We start from the raw sequence: 11,212 nt of genomic DNA on the forward strand, positions 1-11,212 counted from the left end.
ATCTAATTGGTCGGCCAAATTGAGGCAAAACGCCACGCCGCTGTTATCATGCAAATATTTTCCATCAACCCCGGACCCCGGCCGGACAGGACTTTGAAGAGGAGCGTAGCGAAAGGGTGAAAAAAATACTGGCCACCGTCGGCAGTGTCCAAGGCTAATTGGTTGTGGGAATATCGATTAGTGCAATTATGGAGTCCAACTGAATCGGCGGGAACTCCGGGGTCCGGGGAGGGAACAAAAAATCCAACTACTAATGACCACACACCCGGAACCGGAATTCGTCACAATGTTTGCAGTTCATATTTTATGCAGCTGGAATGTGGCCGCTGCACGCAACAACCCACACCCGGTGAAGTTAAATAACTGCACGTTACAAAGCTCGTGGCAGCGTGGCCATTTTACCGGGTTGCCTGTAATTAGGAGAGCGTTTCGAATTTTCGTTGCATTTCGAGTACATTGGAACAGTCTTTGAAGTGAACGCTTTGAAGAATGCTTTTATGTGGATTAAATAAAATATCAAAATTATGTCCGCGTTCCATAACAATTGGGAACTACTCACTCTGCTCGACTCTTTATCACCATGAACCCGTCAATCCGATGCGAACCATAAATTGAATCAATACGCGAGAGAAACGGTTAAGCTGATTAGCTCCCCAGGTCAAACCGATGTCTGCCACTCACTTAGCGTCACAATGGATGACTAAACCGTTGCTTACCCAACAGGATTGAGGCCAGCAAATCCCCCGCGCAATGATCCGTGCTCCGTGCGCTGATAGATTCGTTAATCGTTTAAAGCTATTAGAGGCCAAAGTAACGACAGCCCGCTCTTCACGTGGGAATTGGTGGAATTCATTTTTCATAAAGCTAAACACTCCCCAGCACAAACAGGAACGGACGACTTCCGCTGCTCCGGGTTTATGTTTTTGTTTTACAACCTCCGCCTCCCGGAGCCGTTGTTGGCTGATGAAAAAAATCCGACACAATCTTATCCCTGCAATGCTCCAGAGGAAACGTAAAACTCTGGAACTGCTCAGCAGCGGCAGCGACGGCAGCTGCCGTCTTGCTGCGATCGAACTAGGTTGGTTCCGAGTCCCCAGAGGTGCGGTGTGCTCACCGAGGAAATCTTTATTTACGATTGCCTCCCGTGAGTGTGCGTCGTCGTCGTCGTCGCCGGGATGGGGATGGCGGAAATTCAGGGCCGGAGAAAAACCCGAGCGAACGGTTGAGGTGAGAAAACAAATGGCGTACAAGCAAATCTCAAACGGCTTGTCGGGGGCCGTCGGCCGTCGGAATCGTGAAAAATTGAAACAACCTGGCGGATGCGGTCCCTAAGACTTTGGCGTCGAACAAATTACTTCAATCGCCACCGTCGGAACACCGGAACGCAGCTTTATCGTCCTTCGGCACACCGACCGCACGCACGCAGCGCCTAGAAACTGGCGGGCCGGGGCGATAGTAAAGTGGACCCCAAAGTGGAACCGACAATCCAATCAATATTTCAACAGGTCCATGGTCCATCCCGGAATGTGGATCTCCACCCCCCCAAATGGGGGAGCAGTCACCGTCCATTCTCGGGCTGCATTTATCCGCTTTCCCGGTTCGACGTCCGTCTTTTGGCCTTTCCTTTCTCTCCTTCGGCAAAGGTTTTCCGGCTTAAGGATCAATTTTGAATTGCGGCCACTGGCAACGATGGGCAAAGCTCCGAGGAATATCGGTGCAAAAAATAATCAAAAACATCAACCCAAAGGACCAACGAACGGCGTTTGTAAACGGCGGTTCGGTTACCGGTACATCGGAATTTGCTGGCCAATCTGGGGGAGGGCGGTTTCAAATTTTCCCCGAGGATCACACGCTATGGCTCGGAACGATCGGTCGGGCCAATAAAGTGAAATAAAGGACGACAGTGATCGCAAACAGCAATTGGCTGCACTTCGCATCGCTCCACCCGATGGTTCTGGCTATTTGCATGGAAAAATAGTTTTACCCTTCTTTTCGCCATTTTTCCCGCCTTCAGGTGGGACCTTCGTTTGATGTGTGTTTTTCCTGTGGCCAGCGAACGGCAGTTGAGATCGCTTCGCCGCAAGCTATCGGCACGGACCGGTTCGGACGGTCGGAGAAATTTAATAAAACATAATTTTTCTCGTTTCGTTGGAAGTTGGGAAGGCTAGCCATAGAACGTGGATGGCGAAAAGGTGGTCAATAATTGTCACTCAAGTAGTCTCATGAACCGGTTTCAAGCCACTAAACCTTTTAAAGCTTTCTTCAAAGCTATTTTTCGAATTTAAGGAAAACTATGGCAAAAGTTTATTAAAACAGAAGAAAAATCGTGGAATATTTCTTGAATAACGAAAGCAAATGACCCGACAACGGTGACCATTAGGGACCCTGTCGATCCGATCGCATCCCATTAACCGATATTGATCCTCGGGCGTCCGAGTTGCGGTGGCCTGCGGCACGGCAAGTGTGCAAGAATCCGTGACGAAATGGTCATTAAATTTGACTACCAGGTTAATTTACTGGCCCGTGCCCGCCGCCACTTCCCATTCCCTTCTTGGATGCATCACCGGGAAGAGAACCGGTTGGACATGCAATTAGGAGTGCATAATGACCCGTTTACGAGGGCCCGGCCTGGCGAAAATTAATCACCAGCGCCACCAGCGTCCGAGCTGCGTGCCAGGTCCTCGGCGGAATTCTTGGCAACATTTGGACACCCGCATTAGACCCGCTGGCCTGGTCGGCAACTTCCGGTTGCTGGCCGGCCGGCCGACAGGTGGCGTCGCTGTGAGCTTCGGCTACGTAAATCAATTTACATTGGCAATTGAAATTTAATGGCCCGACCGGACCGGGCCGGGCCGGGCCGGGTTTGATGGATTCGCGCACGGGCGCACGCCTTAATCTGGTTTCGGCTTCACCGGAAGCTTTCACAAATTTCACCAATTCCGTTTGATCGTGTTCTGTTTGGGGGTCGCGGGCCTCAAGTAAATGGACCCGACTGAGAGGGTCCAACACTCCCGCCCCCCGGCGAAAGGATAAGAAACGACGAAAGCTTGGCGATTTGGACCGTTTTTTTGTTGTTGGTCGCTCGGTTTTGGGGCTGAATCCGAGCCGAGAGCAGCTGCTTAGAGTCAATACTTTCTTAATGCGAAAACGATGAGCCAACGGCAACGAAGAAAGTGCTTTCAACTGTGCCCGTGGTTGGTCAATATTATATTACGTCGCTGGTCGGTGTTTTATTCGCCCGCAGTCGTTGGCTGAATCGACGTCGTGACAAATCAATAGATGGTTTGGTAAAAGTAATACGTAAATGGTTTCAACTGCTGAAGCGTTATGAAGCTGAAGCTGAAGCGAGTTTCCTGAATTTTCATTGGAACTCTTCTCCAATTAATGTACCTTTCGAAGCCGCTTTTCCACAAATATCCGATGACCGTTCTTTGTTATGTTCCACGGAACTGCAGCGATTCGATTTTCTTATAAAACGCCGGGCCGGGAATTCCAGTGAAGGTGGTCCAGTGCTGCTGCTCTGCAAATGCTCTTCATAAATAAATTATGATCCGCTGGCGGATCTTAGCTTCGGCTCTTGGGCTCGATTCATACCATCGCACGCGTTTCAATCAAAATCGGTATCACATTCCGCCCCGGGTCGCCCCGGGACCGAAGCAAACGGGCGTGAAGCATAATGTTGCGCCCCAGAAGGCATCCACAGTTCGGACGCTGGTGGTTCTCAACCCAGAACCCGAAACCAGATCTTGTCATCGTCGTCGTCAGCAGACGGCGCAGCATTCAAGGGGTCGCACCGTCCGAACCGTCTACCGAAACCACAATGGCCGAGGGAGGCCCTCTGGAAGTCCGAAACATGACTCCCGCTTGAGAGGTTATTAAAATAAACAGTCACACATTTTGTGCGGCATCGGCCGTGGACGGAACCCGACGGAAGGCACTGGCAACACTGAAACCACCCGGCCACGTGTCTCTAATTAATGTTGAATTTGAAACCTCCAACACCGTGAAGCAGGGGGGGGCGAGTAGCATTGTATGTTTGCCTTTTTATGTTGCACAGAGTCTTCGACGGAATGGGCCCACTGGAAAGGTGAAAGTCAACTGGCGCTTTCCCCTACAATTTTCCCCGGAAAGAGAGGGAAATTCTCATCATTTCCAGGATCAACGGTACGGTGTGGTTGAGTTGAAAAAAAGAGGGCCACACTTTCCATTGGAAGTGAATCGCCGCGATCGTGTTCCTTGTGGAAAACAACCCACCCAGAACGCGACCCCCAACCAAAAACCCGGCATTCGCCGAAGCGAATTCGTTTGAGTAACCCAATCCGACCGAAACTCCGGACCCTCACGCCGACGGTTGAGGTCATTCGAAAAAAAACAAAACAGTTCTCTGTTGTCCGTGGAGGGGGGGGGGGGGGATGGACAAAATGTTTCTCATTAGATGCGCCACATTCTTCGACCGCTCACGCGTCGCGGTCGGTCGGTCGGCGCGCGATTGGTTTTGGAATGTTAAAACGGAACACATCGGCAACACCGGCAAACGGCTGCTGGACATATTTTACAAATTCGAATTCGATTAACCGACCACGCCATGGACACAATGGGATGGGCTGGGAGTTCCTCACGGATCCCGGTAGCCCGGGCCCGGGCATTCCCGGAACGGGCATCGTCATTAGCATGCGTGACGGGATGATATATGCTTTCCTGGCCTTCCAGTAGCAATAACCTAAACTGTTGGTCCCCTTGGTCGACGACCGTTTTCCCGGCGAGGCGATCAATTTCCGTTTCGGCGAAAAGTCGGGCCCATAAACTCGTCAAAAGAAAGGTGCCAAACCGGGGATGGTGGTGGGACCTTTCTTCTTCGGGCGTAGTGTATTGCTTTATAACACCCCGAAATCGGTCAAAGCGGTGCTATAAAACTGTGTGCGATGTCCTGGCCGGAGTCCTGGCGTGGGTTCGCTTCACGCACGGGACAAAGGTACGGGTACGTGTTAGGCCGTCGTCGAAGAAAGTCGTAAAACGGTGGCCACCTTTTTCTGATTCTGGCTACCAGGAAGCTGTTGCCAGCCCGTTGCCAGTCAGACAACCACCCATTCATCTGGCAGCAGATTGAGTGGGCAGGCCGGGGGCCGTTAAATGAATCCGCTTCCGAAGTTTAAATTTAAGCAAACGACGATTTGGCCGCTAATAAAAACGGAAGAATTTTCGTTTTTTCCCCAATTTATCGGCCCCCACACAAAATGGCGCCGGTTGGCAGGTTGGCTCGATATTGACCTGGCCGATTGGTGATAGCTCCATCGGAACCGGAACCGGTGAACCCGGTAACCTATCTTTTTCAATCTTCCACCTCGGGCACCACGTCTCGACAATCAGAGGGCGGTTTCCGGGATTGAAATCGAAAGGGTTACCGGACCAGGTTTGGCCAGAATTAATGGGCGCCCATAAATTGTCACCGGCACCGCCGCACAGTCCGGTGTTTTGGTCCCCGTTCGATGACAGCATAATTTACGATCGACGCCGGCGACGCCACCAAAGATCACCGCCGCCCGTGGGATGGGGTCCTGTTAGTCCTCGGCACATTACACGAGCGGCGGCGGTGGCGCATAATTTATCGCCGGCCACAAGTGGGTTAAGTGTCGAGCGCGGCATCGATCGATCCCGATTTTCCCCGGATTGGTAACAATTTAACAACGCACCGAGGACGAGAAATAATTAACAAACACTTTGGCCGGGTCTGGTTTTTATCAGAAGACGATTGGGACGCAGGACGCCCGTTTCCAGTGTTGGTTCCGGTCATAATGCCGAGTCCCGAGGCTAAAACTGCGTGGGCTCCGTTTGTACGGGTAATTTTAATTTTAGGCCGCTGGGAAAATCGGGCGGGCGGTTTTATCTACCGCCACACACACGCACTCGGAACGGTGGAAAATTAGACAAACAGCTCGGACGTGACTTTTCGACGAAAAATCGGGTAGCTCCGAAGAAAAGCCGTTGATCTTATCGCCGGCGGGCCCGGTTGATCCCCGGTGTTGGGTCCACCTTTTCCCGGTGGCCGCCAATTATCCCGGGCCCGGGACGCGTTATCTCGAGCGCCGCAGGACCGCAAATTTCAGGCACTGAGCTTTCAGACGAAAACGAATAAATTACAGGTCCCTCGGTCCACTCGGCCTCGGCCTCGGTTGCTGAGTGCCGCGGCTAATTCCATCCCACTGCAGGACACCCTGCGACACCCTCGCGTCACGGTGCAGCGATGGGCGACGGGCGTGACAAAAGGCGCCACCCTCCTAACCGGCCACCGCACACCGTCTTGATCGTTTCCGTGCGTTCAGATTCGAGGAAAATTAGGTGGCACGACGGGCGCACGTCGGCCGGAACTCGTCACGCGTCGATAGTGTGGCCACGCTTCGTTCCAGTAGTCGGTCGATCGTTGAAGGAAGCGGCAACAACTATCACCGCAAATGCTGATCTTTATTAGCCGCCATTAAGATAGTATTAGTTTCGCTGACGCAAACCTTGGGACCACCGTTGGGGTCCAACCGAATCCCTGGGCTGATATTCTTCAAACAAGATAAACAAGTTACTGCTGATTAAAAATCTTCTTCACCCTATGCGTTGGTTTGGCCAAACATCGTTTGGTCCCATTTTGGTGGTCCCGAAATTAACTGTCACCGTGGAACTCATTCCGCAAATCCGTAACCATCATAATCCATATCCCGGGTTCTGGTCTTGAACCAGGGGCTCGTTTATCTTAAAATCAAGCAAAGATTGGAAAGGACACACACTCGCAGGACGTTCCCACTCGGGAACCCGTCGTTGAGCTCTGGGATTTGCGAAGGAACGGTCAGCAAAAACCCTTCCCGATCTGGTGGGGGGTGGGCTTTTTGTGGTATTCCCTAAATCCACCAACAAATCGAGGTCGGGAGGTTTAAGGCACACTGATTGGGCACGCTGGGAGTCATTTACAAATCATAAACACATGTCCCGGCCGCTTGTAAGCGGCTGACTTACGAGCCAAGGACCGTGCTTTATGCGGTCCGGTTTTTCTGGCGAAATACACAAACATCCCCGGCGATTCTGACGGAGACATATGCGCCGCCGGTGCCAAACACCAGCGAGGTCCTCCCGGCGGTGGGTGGGGCGGACCAGCATCATAAAATGTTCACCAGATCGCACCCACATGTCGGCAGCACATCTGTTTCGAAGATTAGTTGCTACGGGCGCCCGTGCCTAATTGCCCCGCAGAATTGCCGGCTCTGCTGCAGGGATCTCTCTGTCTCTATCTCTGTACTGGGCGGTCGGGTTTTGGTCGGGCTGTTGCACTTTCTTCGTTTGTTTGTCGACGTGGATTAGATTTGGGCACTTTTATTGGGCGGATAAACACGGAACAAGCCAACTGTTCCGATAAAAATGGTCTACACTTGCTATAGGTTCGAAGTAATCAAATAGTATTTCAGGGAATCAAACAGTTATTTACGAACGACAGTATGTTAATGAGTTATTTTCCTACAAACCGCAATTCCTGCAGCAGCAACAAGCCGTAAAGGGACGTGACGAAGCTGACGATTGAATGTTTTGCACGCTGCCAAACAATGAATCCCCAGGAAGGAGTCGTACGGATGAGTGCACCAAAATGCGGTGACGCCGTCCGGATGTGCCATCGTTTAGTGGCGCGGGAATCGCCACAACAACACGGACACAATAGACCACCTCCGAAAAAACCCGGAAAGCGCCCTCATAAATTTACGTGACAACATTAAAGCACCCCAGTGCAGAAGAAACGCTACGAATTTTAACGATTATGACGCAGATCCGTTGGCGGGCGCCGCATCCCATCTGTTGTCTTCGTTGCACCGTGCATTCGTTGCATTCGGCCAGGCATCCGCTGCCCTCCTCATTTCGGTTCCGGAAGGCCACCACCACCACGAGGTTGCGTCTATAGTTTTGCGTTTGACAGTTGTCGTTCTCGGTTGGGTTCTTGTGACCCCCTGCAGGGCAGATTAATGCGTCCAAGGCAAACACCCCGTCCCCGGTGTCCCCGGCCTCGCATTAATAATTCACCTCCGGAGAGGACGACGTTTACATATTTGTTCGGCCAACTTTGATTACCGAAGCGTGCGACGAACCAGCCCTTCGCCAGGCGCCACCACCAGAGGACGCCCTCCACCATACAGGATAACGTGTTTTAACGCTCCGATGTGCGGATTTCCCTTCCGTTTCGGGACGGTACGAGTCTGTTTGTGTTGCACTTGTAAATTCAGGACCTCAGGTGAAGTGTTAGTGGCGCACCGGTGCGGTACTTGTGACTAGTTAGCGGCCCGGAAATCTGCGCGTGTCCCGGAGCCTAGAAAAATGGTCCCCAAAAATCATAAATACCGCCTGACCAACGCAGGGTTCTGGCAGGATTTCTTCTTCTTCTGCTGGCCTGGGCGAGGTCCTTCTCGACCAGGCATTCATTGAAATGGTAACCAATTTTTAATTTTTCTGTTCTCGAATCCCCAAAACCCTCGAAAAACACCGTTTACCGGTCGTGGCGGTCCGGTGGTGGCGATGAATAAGTAAACACTTGCCCGGTTCCGATTGCGAGTTCCGACGGCTGCGAAGGTCCTTGCGCTGGACGACTGGACCAGAGAGCCCGGGACCGACGAACGATTTTGAAGTGGTTTCTGGTCCACTCGAGAGGCTAACGGATCGGTTCGCAACTCTCAGCCCCACCCCCCGGGTTGGACGAAACGAGCGAAAATTATTCATGAACACTCAACTCACTCTGCAGCAGAGGTTTGCAGCAGTGTGCTGACCTTCTACGCCCCTGTGCGCTCCTTAATGGGCCCGGGAATCAAGCGTCCCCTTGGTGGGTTTAGATAAATTCGGGGCTTTCGAGGTTTTTGCTCCGAGGCTAGTCCGAGATTAGTTCCCTAATGCCTTTGGGTTTCCTTAAGAGGGGACGTCCTTCTCGGAGAGAAAGGACAATTCTCGGGTCCGCCCGGGGGTGGGGGGCGTTCCCTCGGTGCCAGAATAAATAAATTGTTTAAATAATGTAACTAATTTAATATGAAAATTAATGTGCATGGTGTAATTAAATTAAATGAAATTGCTCTGGCCCGCACCATTTTTGCACGCTGCTGCCGCAAGACCGCATCCCACCTTTGGCCCCCGCCAAACCGGGCGCACACGAAATGGATTCCATTTTTCGCCTGCGGTTCCGCCCGGCCCGGCATTGTGCAACGATGGGCTCCGTGGTACGGTAAGCGAATCGATACCGGTTGCCGGCCGGTGGACACTGCATTTCCCGGCCACTGCCGGGTCTGACTGCCCCGAGCGGGCCGACCGGTCCTTGCGGAAGGTCCATTTTTATTACAACTGCGCGCGAAAAACGTTGCTCATTCGGAAACACCGGCTTCCAACCCCACGATGGAACGGTGGCCCTCACAAATGGGGAGACACTTATCAAGGACCTATCGCGATGATGGTCGGTTCGCAAACCACGACCTGGCCGTTGGTCCGGGGGGGCCCCCGACGAGAGGCGACGGAAAAAACACATCGGAACGAACGATGCGGACGGTCGACGGTTTTCTGCCGGTTCCGTGATTCGAATGATTTTTCCGCCATCCGACTTTCTGTCGCACGGGTTTGTGGTTCAATGCTCGCGAGGGACCAGAACCGAAGGAAGGGAACCAGTAGAGGTGGGGTTTACACTCGCGCACATTTCCGTTACCGGACAATGTAAGTCCTGCACGGTGGGCACGGCGTGTCCAAAGGCGAATCAAAAAAGGTCCAAACCAGTGAACGATTTTTATCTATCCTTTTTACGAGCTGTAAATATTTGAACTGTTTTAAAAAGGATTAAAAATCATAGTTAAATCATAGTTAAAGAAACTGATTGTGATCTGATTTGGAAAGAACTGATTTGTAAACTATTTGAAGCATTAAACCATTCTTAACCTATTCCATTAATTTATTAGATTCCAGCCGGTAACGCTCAATGATATGCCCAACATTTTACTAAATCCCTCAAAACGAAATTCAAACTTAAAAATTTGCTAATGGTAATGGAAGCGTGAGACTGCTTGCAGGACTTCAAACCATGCGAAATTGAAAGAAAAACCCTTTAACAAGCGAAGCAACGATCGCACCTGGTACATCTAGCATTTTCTTAAAATTACCTGCCACGCTTTACACGGTCTGCTGTGGCAATGTGTGGTGATTACAGTGTTATATTAGTTAGGTAACTGTGGTAGGCAAGCGTGGGACTCGAGCTTTCAAATTACCTGATCTTGTCCCTGCCTTACACTTTACACGCAGCCCGACTATACGACATGGCAACATACTTGACCAAAACCTATCCCGTATATGCGGGCAACCTCATTTCTTGCCTTTTGGAACGAAACTTACCCGTAAGGCTTGTAATGTGCACAACATTTCCAGCTTAGTTCTAAAATAATAATTTATACTCTGTTACGATAATTACTTTCGTATTTTCGTCAGGTCAAAATAGGTTTACAGGTCAGTTTTTATATTCCAAAAACACAATAAAAAGCACTTCACGTTGCTCCATCCTTTTATTTAGAAACTACAAGTGGAACAGGACGCTCGGAGAAGATAATTTCTGAAGTCAATCGTGACCGTCATCCATTGTGACCGATCCGAAGCGAGAAGTCTTAGTACGGTGCAAACGTTACACGCGCGACACTACCGATAATTTCTGCGATAATCATGGAGCACCTACCGATCAATGACCTACCAAACGAAGTGAGTGAGAGCGAAGGTTTACTGGTTCAAGATTTGGAATTGGGATATGGGATATGGGATAGCTTTTGCCAAATGACATTCCCTCTTCTAGAGGAGTTGTCAATAAAATATTATCCATGCAGAAGACGATATACACCATTCGTTAACCGACAATCTTCGCTTACGCGCCATGAGTTTTTTCGAAGAAACACCTCTTTGCGGCGTCTTCATCTTTACTACATTCACCTATCTATACCCTTAGTTGAGGACATAACGAACCACAGTAAAAAGTTGACGCATTTAGAAATCAATGGTACTTATACTTGGAAGTTGACCGATGAAGATTTCAGTGAACCAGAATCGTTGGCATCGCTGTCGCAACTGCCTGAACTAAAGGTAAGCAAGTAATGTATGACCCGCTGTTCCAACGTAATCATATTTAATGTAGGGTTTTCTTGCAGCATCTAAGATTGGAAAATCTGGGCACATACATTTT

The sequence above is a fragment of the Anopheles cruzii genome, chromosome 2 (genome assembly GCF_943734635.1).
Source record: "Anopheles cruzii chromosome 2, idAnoCruzAS_RS32_06, whole genome shotgun sequence".
NCBI lineage: Eukaryota > Metazoa > Arthropoda > Insecta > Diptera > Culicidae > Anopheles > Anopheles cruzii.